This window comes from Myotis davidii, unplaced genomic scaffold, assembly GCF_000327345.1.
Source record: "Myotis davidii unplaced genomic scaffold, ASM32734v1 scaffold196, whole genome shotgun sequence".
NCBI classification, from domain to species: domain Eukaryota; kingdom Metazoa; phylum Chordata; class Mammalia; order Chiroptera; family Vespertilionidae; genus Myotis; species Myotis davidii.
The window spans coordinates 2,626,089-2,639,296 of record NW_006288258.1 but is presented as its reverse complement, the minus strand read 5'-3'; the positions used below and the strand labels follow the sequence as shown (position 1 = coordinate 2,639,296).

Below are 13,208 nucleotides of genomic sequence, written 5' to 3'. Positions count from 1 at the left end.
CCACATTTTCATAGCTAAAAATAAAATAGAAAACTATTAGCATTGTGGAAACACCAGCTCTCGCTTGTTTACTGCAGTATCCTCAGCACCTAGAACAGTGTCTAGAAAGTACTCAATCAATATTTTTGAAGGAATTAAAAGATGAATGGATTTAATTAATTTTGGCTCCATCGATGTACTAACAGAAATTCTGGGCAAGTTATGAGCCTCTTTCCCCCCTCGTACTTAGTAGCATGGTGCAGATTCAAAATGTAAAGTACTAGTACTATGCATGAAACATTGTAACCTCTGGCTTTATTGCTCTCTCTATAAAAAAAACTATTTGCTGTTTCATAAATCTAAATATCTGGAATTTTCTGTTTTTTCCTTTTAATTTTTTCCCCACCAGAGTCACTAAAGGCTTTTCCCACAGTTTTCTGAATCAACCCGGCATTTGACTATTTTATCTGATTGCTTGGCATTTGTCTATTTCCGAGGGTGATGGGAAGTGGAGAAAAATAAGGCTAGTCTGGTACTTTCTGGTTACTTAATAATTTAATAACTTGGTGACTTGATAGAACAGATTAATTATTAAAATCAGACTTAGAACAAATGAAAAGCCACTTTTTTTCTTAGTTGCTATTAAATTTACTTTTCTCTATGCCATTTAGATTAATGGAATATAACTTTTTATCACTTATACAGTGCTTGATAGTGTGTACCCTTTCCCTTGATAGCATGTTCGATTCTTCTTAGTAGTATTAACTATAAGGTAATATAATTGTTAGCAATTTCAAAATTTCTGTCACCAAAGTCAGAGGAGGAAAGCTCTCTTTGCTTAAAATGCATTTCCTGTGCAACCGAAATAGCAATGTGGTTTTAAAGTAGCAACATAATGTGTCTTTGGGAATGTGTATATATTTTCAATTTGTTTTATCCCAACCCTCAAAAGAAATAAATCTATGGTAGTCAGCTGGCTTCCAAGCACCTTAACCTTAATTTTAAGACCACACTAATCAAGTTTGAAAGAGACAGATGGGCCTGCTTTTCCCTTGCACTGTGTTTATAGTTAAAATCTACATTTGCTCACATAACACATTTAAAAAAAATCAGCTGCAGAACTGACATCAGAGAAAGTAATTCCAAATTCTAAATATATATTCTGAAAAAATGGCAACAGTGCAGCATACAAATCCCCTGTTGATAATGACTAAAACCCATTTTAGCAAGAGGACTAAATGTGAAGAAACCGATTTGTGAAAGAGCAAGAATCCTGGAGGCATTTCTGTAGAAGCTGCTGAGGCAGCCCTGGAGGACATTCCTCGCAGCTAATTTCCCTTCTTGCCATCTGTAATCTGAGCCACTTGGAGCTTTCTCTGACTTATCCACTAAAAAGACCAGATCAGGGGTCCTCAAACTTTTTAAACAGGGGGCCAGTTCACTGTCCCTCAGACAGTTGGAGGGCCAGACTATAGTTAAAAAAACAAAACAAACTATGAACAAATTCCTATGCACACTGCACATATCTTATTTTGAAATTAAAAAAAAAAAAAACGGGAACAAATACAGTATTTGTGTTGCATCTGGCCCCGTGGGCCAGAGTTTGAGGACCCCTGGACTAGATTGTGGCCCGTGGGCCATAGTTTGAGGGCCCCTGGACTAGACAGACCATAGTTTTTAGATACGGCAAGCAGGCATTCATATCTAATGCCACAAACTGTATTAAACTTGCCAAATATTTGCTGTACTTCCCGGGGGGAGGCGGTGGATTGGGGAGAGACAACAGACTAGATTTCCTTGCCTCGTTGATGTCAGACTTGGCCATAGGAATTGATTTGGCCAATAAAATAAATACGAATGACTTGTATCACTTCCAGGGGGAAACTTTTAGCTCCAGTGTGTCCTCCACAGTGATCTCTGTTCCCTGTGCCACAAGTTAGGTTATGTTCCTGATAGATGCTGCTCTGACAGCCCATGTCCCAGATTGCACTCCCCTTGGTGGAAGGGAGAAAGGAAGCTTTGAGACTGGGTCATTTGTTACCTCAGCACAACCTAGCCTACTTCTGGCTAATACATGTGATAAGAAGTCATACGCCATAATAAAGAAGGTACAAGGGAAAGAAAAACAGGTAACAGGATTGTGACCGTTACTGGGATTAGAGTAATATAATGTATGTAAGCTGTCTGGCACGCACTTCATGATATGTAAAATTATTTAGGCATTAGACTAATGTTTGGATGTACTGTATATTAAATGTGTGTGTGTGGGGGGGGATATAGGTAAAATTGTTAATCTGTTAGTGTGTACTAATAGTGCAGGGATACTTAAATTTTGTTCTCAGAAAGCAAAGTATTTCTCATTGTAACCTATAGTAGGCAATAAGACTAGAGGCAGAGGTCATGAATTTATGAAATCAGAAAGACAGGAGTTTAATTCCTATCTCTACCTCTTCCTGAATGTTCAGCCTGGAGTAACTTAAGCTGCAACTCCTCATCTATAAAAGTGGAATGTGGAACCCACCTCAAAGGAAAACAGAGAATGCATGCTGAGGATCTAATATAGTAAGCAGCAGTTCAATCAATGCAAATCTCATTAGTTTTGGATAGTTTGCATTTTCCTTCTGAATGAATAGAAAGCTAAAACATACAAAGTTTTCCAGTGTTTAAAGCTGTAGTGGCCTAGGGTGGGTTAAGGAGTACTGGTTTCAGGCTTTGGATTTTAATTTGGGACAGAGGATGTTTTTAAAGGTTCCTTAAAAAGAAAGTTTTAACGTTTGACCAAAGAGATCTAGAAAGCTGTTCTGGACACTGATTCCGGAGGTGAGGGTTAACAAAGACATCCTGAGAAGACTCCAGCAGGAGCACTGGGGGCACTAAGAGTGTGACATGCAAGGGGAGGAAGAAAAGGAGTTTGTATGGGATCAATGCAACCTAAGAAAAGAGTTACTGTGCATTGCAATGGTCATTACTGCACATAAAATGTAAATACGTCAAAATATTTACCCATCTGGTTCCGTTTTAGGGCTGCCAGGCCTCTCTGGCACCTAATGTGATGCCTGGGTGAGAAAAGCTGGGAAGCTTCTAAGGTTCTGGAGCATGTGAAGACAATCCCACCTGTGTTTCTCTGAATGGTTTTTTGTTGTTGTTGTTTGTTGTTTTTTTTTCTGAAAACTCTCATTTCTAACGTGGCCCTGAAGGGGCAAGTAATTTCTGACATGGCAGGATTCTGATTTCAGCTCATCACTTTTTTTTTTTAACAACTAGGCCAATCTTTTTAAAAAATATATATATTTTTTTTTATTTCAGAGAGGAAGAGGAAAGGAGAGAGAGATAGAAATATCAATGATGACAGAGAATCACCTATTGGCTGCCTCCTGCACGTCCCCCACTGGGGACTGAGCCCACAACCCAGGCATGTGCACTCAACCGATATCAAACCTGGGACCCTTCAGTCTACAGGCCGATGCTCTATCCACTGAGCCAAACCAGCCAGGGCACAGCTCATCACTTTTATGCATCATTTATACATGGCTTTCGACATCCAATCATGGTACCAAAGAACAAAATCCTTGGATAAAACATGGTGATGCAACACTAGTTTGATGGCTCTGACTCCAAGTTTTAAAAAATAAGCAGCCATTCCCCCCCCCCAAATTATATAATCATTATGTAGGCTAGGATTTATTCTCCTGAGTTCCTTGCACATATCTACCCATAAAAATAAATTTCTTTTTAAAAAACATACGGGGCATTATTTCATGGTAAACCACAACTATGTGTACTTTGGGTGTCACCTGTCAGTGATGGAATTGTTTTTCTGTCTTTTGCCTTTTCTAGAGCTTAATCTGATTTTTGAGAAACTGGATGCACAAGGTCTATTGGGAGCCTCTCTACCCAGTGACGTTCTGAAAGTATTCCAGCCAGCAGACTCAAGTGTATTCAGATGGACCAGGAATGGATCTGCAGACTTGAGCAAACCCTCATTTAGGCCCTTCCACATAGCAGTCTATGGGATCACCACTCTTATGCTGGGGTGATTCCAATTGCTGCTAACATGTCTCACCCAACTTAAGAAAAGTTATAGCATAGGACAATTTTAGTCATATGATTAGACAATGAAGTACTGTTAAACTAGGAAATGATAGTTATACATGCAGGAATTGTCTAGGAAATGATAGTTATACATGCAGGAGTTGTCTATACTTGGTTTTGGAGAAGAGAACATTTAAACAATGATTTTAAAACCTTGGAATGTATCAACCTAACTTTCCACTTTCTGAATGGATGCGTTGCTAAGGTTTGGCAACTGCACATGATTTATGCATCCTCTGCATAGGAGATTTGACTTGGGCAGGGACCCAAGAGATTTCTGCAAGTCAATTTGATAGGATTGGTTATCTAGGCACAATTGATCAAGGATTAAAATAAGAACCTATTGAAATCACAGATTAGCGAAGGCGTTATGTCAAAGGCTGTTCCAGTTTAAAAATAGGTATTCTAGGCCAATTTTGATAAAAAGTTAGTTAACTGGTTCAATATGGTGGGATAGAAACATGATTCATAATAGTGGTATTTCTTTGTTAAAGAGGGTTGGGTTTGTACTTTTTCTTCTCCTGACTCTTTGAAGCTAGGGGACTGTGTTTTGTTCATCTTCATAGAACATAGTAGGCTCTCAGTAAGTTTTGCCTAATGACAGAATATAGAATTTTAGTTGGCAATACTTGCCTAATGACTGAACATGGAATTCTGAGTTATGACATTATTAAAAGTCAAAGGCATTCTTAAAAGAGAATATTTGAGGCTTTGTTCTTCAGTACTAAATTATGAACCAGCACAGTAATTAGAGCAGCTGCGTAGTAGAGTTTCCAATTTTATAGGTCTAATTTTGGAAAGTTTTATAGTTGAAACACTGAGTTGTCAAACATACCCAATTTCAATGATCACATTATTTCTTTTTAGTCGATGTCCTTGAATACAAAAACTGTTTTCAGTAAAGAATCTTCTATTCTTGGTTGGTTTCTAAAGCACAAAATAAAAATAAACCTCTATTCTCAATAGGATTTAAATACCAATAAATTATGAGACTCAGTAGGGCTTTAGATTTAGGCTGTGAATGAAGCTTTGTGGTTTAATATTAAAAAACCCTCTTAAATGGTCTTACCTGAATGCTCATTTAGATATTTATATTTAGTATCCATACAAATGCAGTTTCTTAAAACTTAATTTTTGTAAAAATCTTCTTGAATACAATTATGCTCCTGAAAAATTTTCCTCTAAATATCCTTGCTAGAATGATTAGCGTTTGAGAACAAAGATGATACAGTGCCCAGTCTCGGCTTGAAGACAATGTCTGTGGTCATAATGTCCTTGTAGATAATAAGTATCAAACTACAAGTCATGTGACTCATAACAACGTTCCAATCAATAACAGACTGCATATACACTGCAGTTGTGTAAGATCACAATGAGGCTAAAAAATTCCTATGGCCTCGTCATGTCATAGGCATCATAGTTTCAGAGCACACAACACATGACTCACGTGACTGTGGTGATGCTGATGTAAGCAAACCTACTACACTGCCAATTGTATAAAAGTACAGCTCACACTTCCGTACAGTTCATAATACTTGATAATGATAATAACTGACCATGTTACTGCTTCATGTATTTACTATACTACATTTTTTATCATTATTTTAGAGCAGGGGTGGGGAACATCTGGCCCGAGGGCTGTATAATTATGGCCCACAAAATCATTTGGTCTGGCCCTGCCAAGGCATTAGAAGTGAATTAATTAAATTTGACCAAATACAGCAGGCTAATTTTTTAAAAAATATATATTTTATTGATTTTTTACAGAGAGGAAGAGAGAGGGAATAGAGAGTTAGAAACATCGATGAGAGAGATGCATCGATCAGCTGCTTCCTGCACACATCCTACTGGGGATGTGCCCACAACCAAGGTACATGCACTTGACCGGAATCGAACCTGGGACCCTTCAGTCTGCAGGCCGACGCTCTATCCATTGAGCCAAAACGGGCAGGGCTAGCAGGCTAAATTTTAAGTTGACAGTTTTGAATGGCCCTCTAATAATGTTATGAATATCCAAATGGCCCTTGGCAGGAAAGAAGTTCCCCACCCCTGATTTAGCGTGTATTCTTCCTACTTACAAAAAAAGTTTGCTTTCAAACAGTATGCCATAATATGCAGGCAGCAGCCTCAGGCACCTTGGGTTTACTGTGTCTCTTGATTGCATCATTTTCCCTTGTGCTTGATGTCATCTCACGTTGTTTTATACTGTAATATGCTGTATAGGTGTGTAGCCTAGGAGCGATAGTCACTCTATACCCTAGCGTCTGGGTGTGTAGTAGGCTATACCGTGGGTCTGGGTCAGTGCACTCTATGATGCTAATATTCGCACCACAGTGGCATTGCCTAAGGATGCGTTTCTCAGAACACCTGGGACTGTGGTGGGATGACCGCATTCTTTGTGGACTTTCCATGGTTTACCTCACTGCAGGCTTCTTGGGCATCCCCCTTGTCCTTTAGCTTATGTCCACTAGAGGGTGAGTGGGAGAGACAGTAAAAAACAAAACAAAACAACAGAAGGTGCTTAGCAAGTCTGCTGAACAGTTTCATGATGGAAATTAGTTTGAGGATCAATTTAGGATTTCTTTATTCATATTCATCTTGCCTCCTATTGCCATGGATACATATGTTGATTTTTATAAATATAGTATTTATAATGGTAAGTTACAAGATGGCAATATATTATGCTGAGTCTATTTTTACTACTTGAAAAATAAATGCCACCCAGAAACTTAAAGCTGCATTGTGAAAATACACTAGGGTATCCCAGTAAAAACCTCTTCCAGACATGCAACATCATATATTTGCTTCAGAGTTTAGACCTTCTGTAAATATTTTAGAATTGCATTCCACAAGTGTGAGAAAATATATTCAGTTCTAGGACTGGTTCTACTGATAACACCACAATAAGTGGATCTGTTTATATACCTCAAGTGATATATTTGAAAAATGAAAATAGCACATGTCATTTAAGTCAAGGATTACAAGTTTTAGCTATCTTCACAGTCCTTCTTAGTGTTAACAGCAGGTATTTGTGCACTGTGGCGTGATGGCGCTGGAAAGGTGGTATTGCTCAAAAATTGGCCACCTATTATGATGTTTGTAATCCCACCATTGTTAAGTTCACGCTCAGTACGAATTGCCAGATGAGAACAAGATAGGACAGTGGAAACAGAACACTAGGGGCAGTAGGGGATAGAATAAGCCTATTGCAAGAAAGAATGGATGGAAATTACAATCAACTTTAAAATTCAGAATGTGTATAAAGCCCTAAGTTTGATTGCATATACTTTTGAAGTACTTTATAACTCAGAGTTGTTTATTAAAAACCTGTTTGAATCTATGAAGAGCGAATTCTACTTTAGGTAAGTTTCAAACTCTCTTTTCTCCCTACCACTCTTATCTTGTCTTTCCATTCTCAAGAAAAAGAAAAAGAAGAAAGAAAGAGAGAAATAAATGAAGGAAGGAAGGAAAGAAGGAAGGAAGGAAGGAAGGAAGGAAGGAAGGAAGGAAGGAAGGAAGGAGGGAGGGAAGGAGGGAAGGAAGGAAGGAAGGAAGGAAGGAAATAATGTCTTAATATAATGATAAATTACTAATTTACATGGATTAATTGTGTTTCTATCTCTGGCATCCAAACACCTCTCCCTCCTTCCCCCAACACAAACTCAGACACAAAAACAAGGACACACAATTCAAGACTGGGAGCCTATGTTTGGCACTGGTCTACTTCTTTTTTTCTTGTACAATATGCCCGTTTCTTTTAAAAAAACAAAACAAAACAAAACACTTTTATAGCTACTGTTTTCTTTCTTTTTTGTAACCATAGACACTCCCACGTAGCACCAGCTCAGTTCCAGCCAAGCTGCGTGCATTTTTAAATAAAGAAAACAGGTCTTCTAGTTCTGTGTTAGCAAAGTCACCTCCTTTACTGCCAGTGCTAATGCTCAACATGTAATAATACTTTATTGTCATGAGCAGGAATCTGCTTTGCTAATTAAATGCAGCTGTCAGTAATTACTACTTGTCAGTGTAATCTATTTTAGGGAGCTCTACTTTAAATAATAAAAGATGGGCCTGATATTGAGAGGGTGGGATAGGCAAGGTGACCGCTTACTTCCCCATCAGAAGCTCATTCTTTTTTCTTTCTTTTTTTAAATGATGAATGAGGGACTTCACTGTGAAGATGTCTTACCTGGGTTATTCTGTATTTCTTTAGTGCCTGAGTGCTAAAAGTTTGCAGTTAAATAGTTTGTAAAATATATCTGTAATCTAAATGTCACCCCCCTTTTGTAATACCAATCAGGGCGGCGACTCTCACAGTCAGTGCATCGTGATGGTAATCTGTAGGAAAAGCATCATGGTGAAGTCACTACAATCTCTACCATCAAATGCTGAGTTCAGTCTAAATGCACCTTCTAATTGCTCACAAACTGGATTAGACACGGAACATCACTTTGACAAATGGGGAGGGGGGTTAAGTAACTGTTTCTTGTATGCATTTTTCACTGATATCCGACCAGGTTTTTTCTAAGAAAATGCTTAGCATTCAGTTTAGGTCTTTGAAATGTGTAAATTTAAAAAATCATGATGTTTGCTTCTAATACTAATTTATCTTAACGGACTCCGAAATGAACCTCCAACTCCTTAATAGCTCTACAGCTGCGTGACTAAAAGCAATGTCAGGGCAAGGGTAATGATGGCAGGCTGCTCTGCTCCGCGGGATAGGTGCTGGGGTGCCACAGATGCTGGCAGAATCCAGGGTCTAAGGGGAGCAGACCTTTGCCCTCACCTCCCCTGACATTTAAAATGAAAGTGGTGGCAGTGTGTGGGGGTGGGGGGCACTGGAGTCTCCAGGGGTGAAGTGATGGGGTGGCGGAAGGATCAATGGGGGGAAAATAAGCACAGCAGGGGGGATAAGGGAGGCTTGGCACACGCTTGGCTTTACCCACACAGGCCAGAGAGACTTATCACACCGCTCACAGCACCCTGACTGCCTCATCCTTCTTCTCCCACCATCTGGTTTATATCCAACACTCCAATAGTCCTCGTGTTGCTAGATAATTAATTATCTTGTTATAGGCCCCAACAAGTTTGGCAGCTACTCTTCTGAATGCAGCACATTTAAATAGAATTAATAATTTGGGTGTTCGTCCCAGGTGAAGGGGGAAAAAAAAGCTTTCCAGATGGAAAATAATTTTAAAAACACCTACCTAAATGTATTTTTCAAATATAGTCAGCAAAACACGCCAACACATTCCTTTTCCAGGTAAGCCTCCATTGGGGAAGGGATGCATAGTCCAGTGGGAATGGTATACATTCTCCCTTTTCCATAATATAAATTCTGATCTCCTTTACTGAGAAAATGGGGGTTATTCCAGATAGTTCTAAAAAGTAAATAAATAAAAAGTCCAAGTGATGAGCAACTCAGGCAAAGAAAGAACCCATTGAATAGCCATTGAGCTCCTTAAAAAGTAGGGTTTATTCAAAGGGAAAACCCAAGAATATACACATGGATAGTTGTGAAAGTTTTTTACTTTTATGGGTTCTAACAACCACAATGTCAGTGCATCCCTAAATCACCCATTTTAGGCCGAACTCAGGCTTTTCCATCAGCTGATCGTTTTCCTGGAATATAGTAGGTGTTCAATGAATAATTGCTGAATGTATGAGTAATGATTTTGAACACTGTCATGATATGGTTTCTTGCTGCCCACTCCAGCTGGTTGAAGTTGGTATTACTTGGTGGCAAGAGTTTAACAGCAGGGCCAAAGGTATGGTTATTATTTAAATACTATATTAAATGTATTAATGTTTTTAGAAATAGTGCACTATATTTTGTATATTGTTTTTAAGTAATAATATATTTTCATTTTTGAAAATAATTTTTATTTTTTTGTATATAGAGTCATTCACCAGGGAATGACAACACATATTTTAAAAATGCTGGCTTTTAAATATTAATTAACAGGCCATTTCCATTTCTTTTGTACTAGATAAGATTTTTAATATGATTATCATATGTTATTAGCAATTTTGTGTGTGTGTAAGTTTATTGAGTTTTCCAATGTGGTGATGGTGAAATAATTTCGTTGCATTTTTACTTCAAATCTTAAAAGAGAAAAACTGATTTTTATATCACTATAAGCAGATACTCATAATTGGTTGGATATGTTTCCTGCTTTATAGGGGCGAAGTCAGCTTAAATAGGTAATATGATTGTTAGATATATTTAAAATAATTTGAATAGAAGAAAAACTCAAAATGAGCACATGGACTTTTATGGAACTTTCTGATGCTTTCTGAGTCTTGCAGGTAGAAAAAAAAACAACTACCTAGTTCCCTATGGACCATTATTAGAGAAATGGAGACTTGAATCTACTCTTAAAAATTAAAGTCTTCCTAGATGGATGCTTACTATGGATACTTAGAAGACTGGAGAAGAGGGGAGATGGGGAATGAAGGGTGGGAAGCAAGTTCTCCCCAATCACTGGCAGAACTAGGTCTTCTCCCTCATGCTCTGTGCTCACACCAGCTTCTCTCCACCATCTAGTACGCTGAACACTACCTGTTCCTTTACCAGCTGGCTTTGCTCTCGAGCTTGTAAGTTTCTTGAGGGCAAGAACAAAGCCATTTATATCCTCAACACACTTCCGGGTACACAGCAGTTGCTCAGTAGTGTTTACTGAAATAAATAAGTCAGCAAGAAAAAGGCAGATAAACATTAGCGACACAGAAGGGAGAATACGATGATTATTTACTTCTCCAATAGAACTGTATTTAGTACTTCCTCTATTCCAGACACTATGCTAGGCAATGAGGATATTGACAGTGGTGTGGGTCGCGGTTGGTGGGCTACAAAGGGAAGGTGTAAGAAAACAGAGAGAAGTGAGGAGGAAGAGAAGTTAGACAAGCAGAGAGCACTTTCGGCAGAGGGCCAGCGTGTGCAAAGGCGTGGAAGTACGAAATAGCATGCTCTGTTCCTTGCTTGGCATCTACCAAACGTATGCACTTTGTGCTGGAGCGACCGGAGATGAGTCCCAGGCTGGGCCATTGGAACAATAATGGCTTTGAAGGTTGAGGTAGTTTAAATTTTACCTGGAGGGCAAAGGGTGCCGCAGGCTATTAAGCAGGGACGTTACATGAGGAGGTTGGCGGCCTTTGGGAAGAGTTTCAGAAGCACTGAAGACATTGGAGACCCGAAGCTAGAAGGAGGCCAGTGCCATCGGGTGAGTTCTGACGACCTGAGCTTCAGCAGTAGCAATGGGTTGGTGGGAAGGGAGGTGATAGGAGGCAGGGATTTCGTGTCTTGGTGCCAGACTAGAGGAGCAGAAGGAGAAATACAAGATGGCCCATAGGTACCTGTGTCCCTACTATGATCCTTGTAACTACATATTCTTGGTTGCTCACTTTTCTTGGGTGTATGGACAGATGATGTTGCCAATACAGAATAGCAAAATAACATAAACTATTTGAAAAGAGGTAACATTAGAAAAGTAATAATGCATAAAAATTCTCAAGCCCTTGATCTTATTTTGGTAAGTACAGAGTTGAGAGTTCCTTATTAAAAGGATGCCAGTGTTTATGGAATTCAGAAACTCCTAAACTAAATGCTGTTAAGTAAAACTTGTCTAGTCAGTGGACCAAGTTTGAGAATAAGATAAATACCTGATTAAGAAAAAAATAATTCCATCTGTAGAAAATCAGGCAATCATAATTATAGCTAATATTTATCATTTTATGATGTGCCAGGTACTGCTACCAGGACAATGGGAATAATGTTCTTGACTTTAAAGCGTCAGTTATCAGGATTAAGTGGTCACTGCACATCTAGTCACACTTTGGGAACAGAGGACTAAAATAAATGTGAAATAAAAATACTGGAATGAAACAAAGTATTCCTACTAGCTAGCAATCCATGTGCTGGCCCACCATCTCCTCATACACCCTCATCTGTCCTGTTTTCTGCCTCCACCTCCTCCTGACATCCCCGCTGCGGAATCCCTCAGCTCTCGGCTGTCCAGACGGAGATGTCCACAGGAAGAAACTCTGTGTCTGCCCCATGATACCACACGCCACAGTACCAGGAAATAAAGGCGACAGGACAAACTAACATAGAGGAACATTAGTTTCTAAGCTTTCCAAGTCTGCAAAGTGAGGATAGCTGGGTGGCTACCAGAATTAAATGTTATCCCCCAAAAAAACCCCAAAAAACTAAGAATAAAGTTAAATTTAACCTTTTAAATCAGGTTACTCAAATTTAATTACCAGAGTTAGGAAATAGATTGTTCCTTGAAGCCATGCATTCTATGTGGTATAAAAATATAAAAGAGCCCGGCTGGTGTGACTCAGTGGATTGAGCATTGTCCCATGTACCAAGAGGTCACCAAATTGATTCCTGGTCAGGGCACATGTCCAGCTTATGGACTCGCTCCCCAGTAGGGGGCGTGCAGGAGGCAGCCAATCAGTGTTTCTTGCTCATCAATGCTCTCTCTCTCTCTCTCACTCTCTCTCTCTCTCCCCCCACCCCACCCTCTCCCTTCCCCTTCATCTCTATCTAAAAAAGTCCATAAAATATATATATACTAGTACATGAGAAAGAAATTTTTATGTATCCTAATACTTCAACCAACTCATATTAGTTATATAGATAAATATAAATGTTTCAATGCTTTTAGCAAACCTTTTGTTCTTCCCCAGTAGTCATATCTGTATAAGATGATACATCTTCCAAAGACTTGTGTGAGCATGTTCAGCTGGGCCCTGCAAGGAAAAATTGTGACGTGGCTGCCGCAAACGTCTCCTCTCAACTTCTGAGCTTGACACGGGCCTTTAAATCCAGTAACACCTGAGTCAAGCTTAAGTCTGTAACATGTATTTCTTCTCTTCGTATCTTTCCCTTAACAGTCAGAGAATCCACAGAACATATGCTTTATAATGGAGTACAACCAATTCTCATAGATAGAAGGTAGCTAGGTCTTATTTATGGCGAGGCACATTAAGAATTACTGTGATGTTTTTCATTGACTTGAATTAGCTATGGCAAAGAGCATTACAGTGGCATTTTCATATGTTCAAAAAAAGTTCCCCAAACTATACTCAAATAGTATATGGTTAATATTTATGACAACACAGTTATGCTA

The 13,208-nt window shown here is 39.0% G+C and overlaps 1 long non-coding RNA gene across 1 annotated transcript in view; it reads right to left on the bottom strand.

The window, feature by feature from the left end:
* Positions 1-12,841, bottom strand: part of LOC107182542 — a 31,742-nt gene extending 18,901 nt beyond the window's left edge. The window contains exon 1 of the long non-coding RNA XR_001513258.1: positions 12,749-12,841. This is a non-coding gene — a long non-coding RNA (uncharacterized LOC107182542). The remainder of the gene's footprint in view (positions 1-12,748) is intronic.
* Between the last annotated feature and the right edge of the window lie 367 nt (positions 12,842-13,208).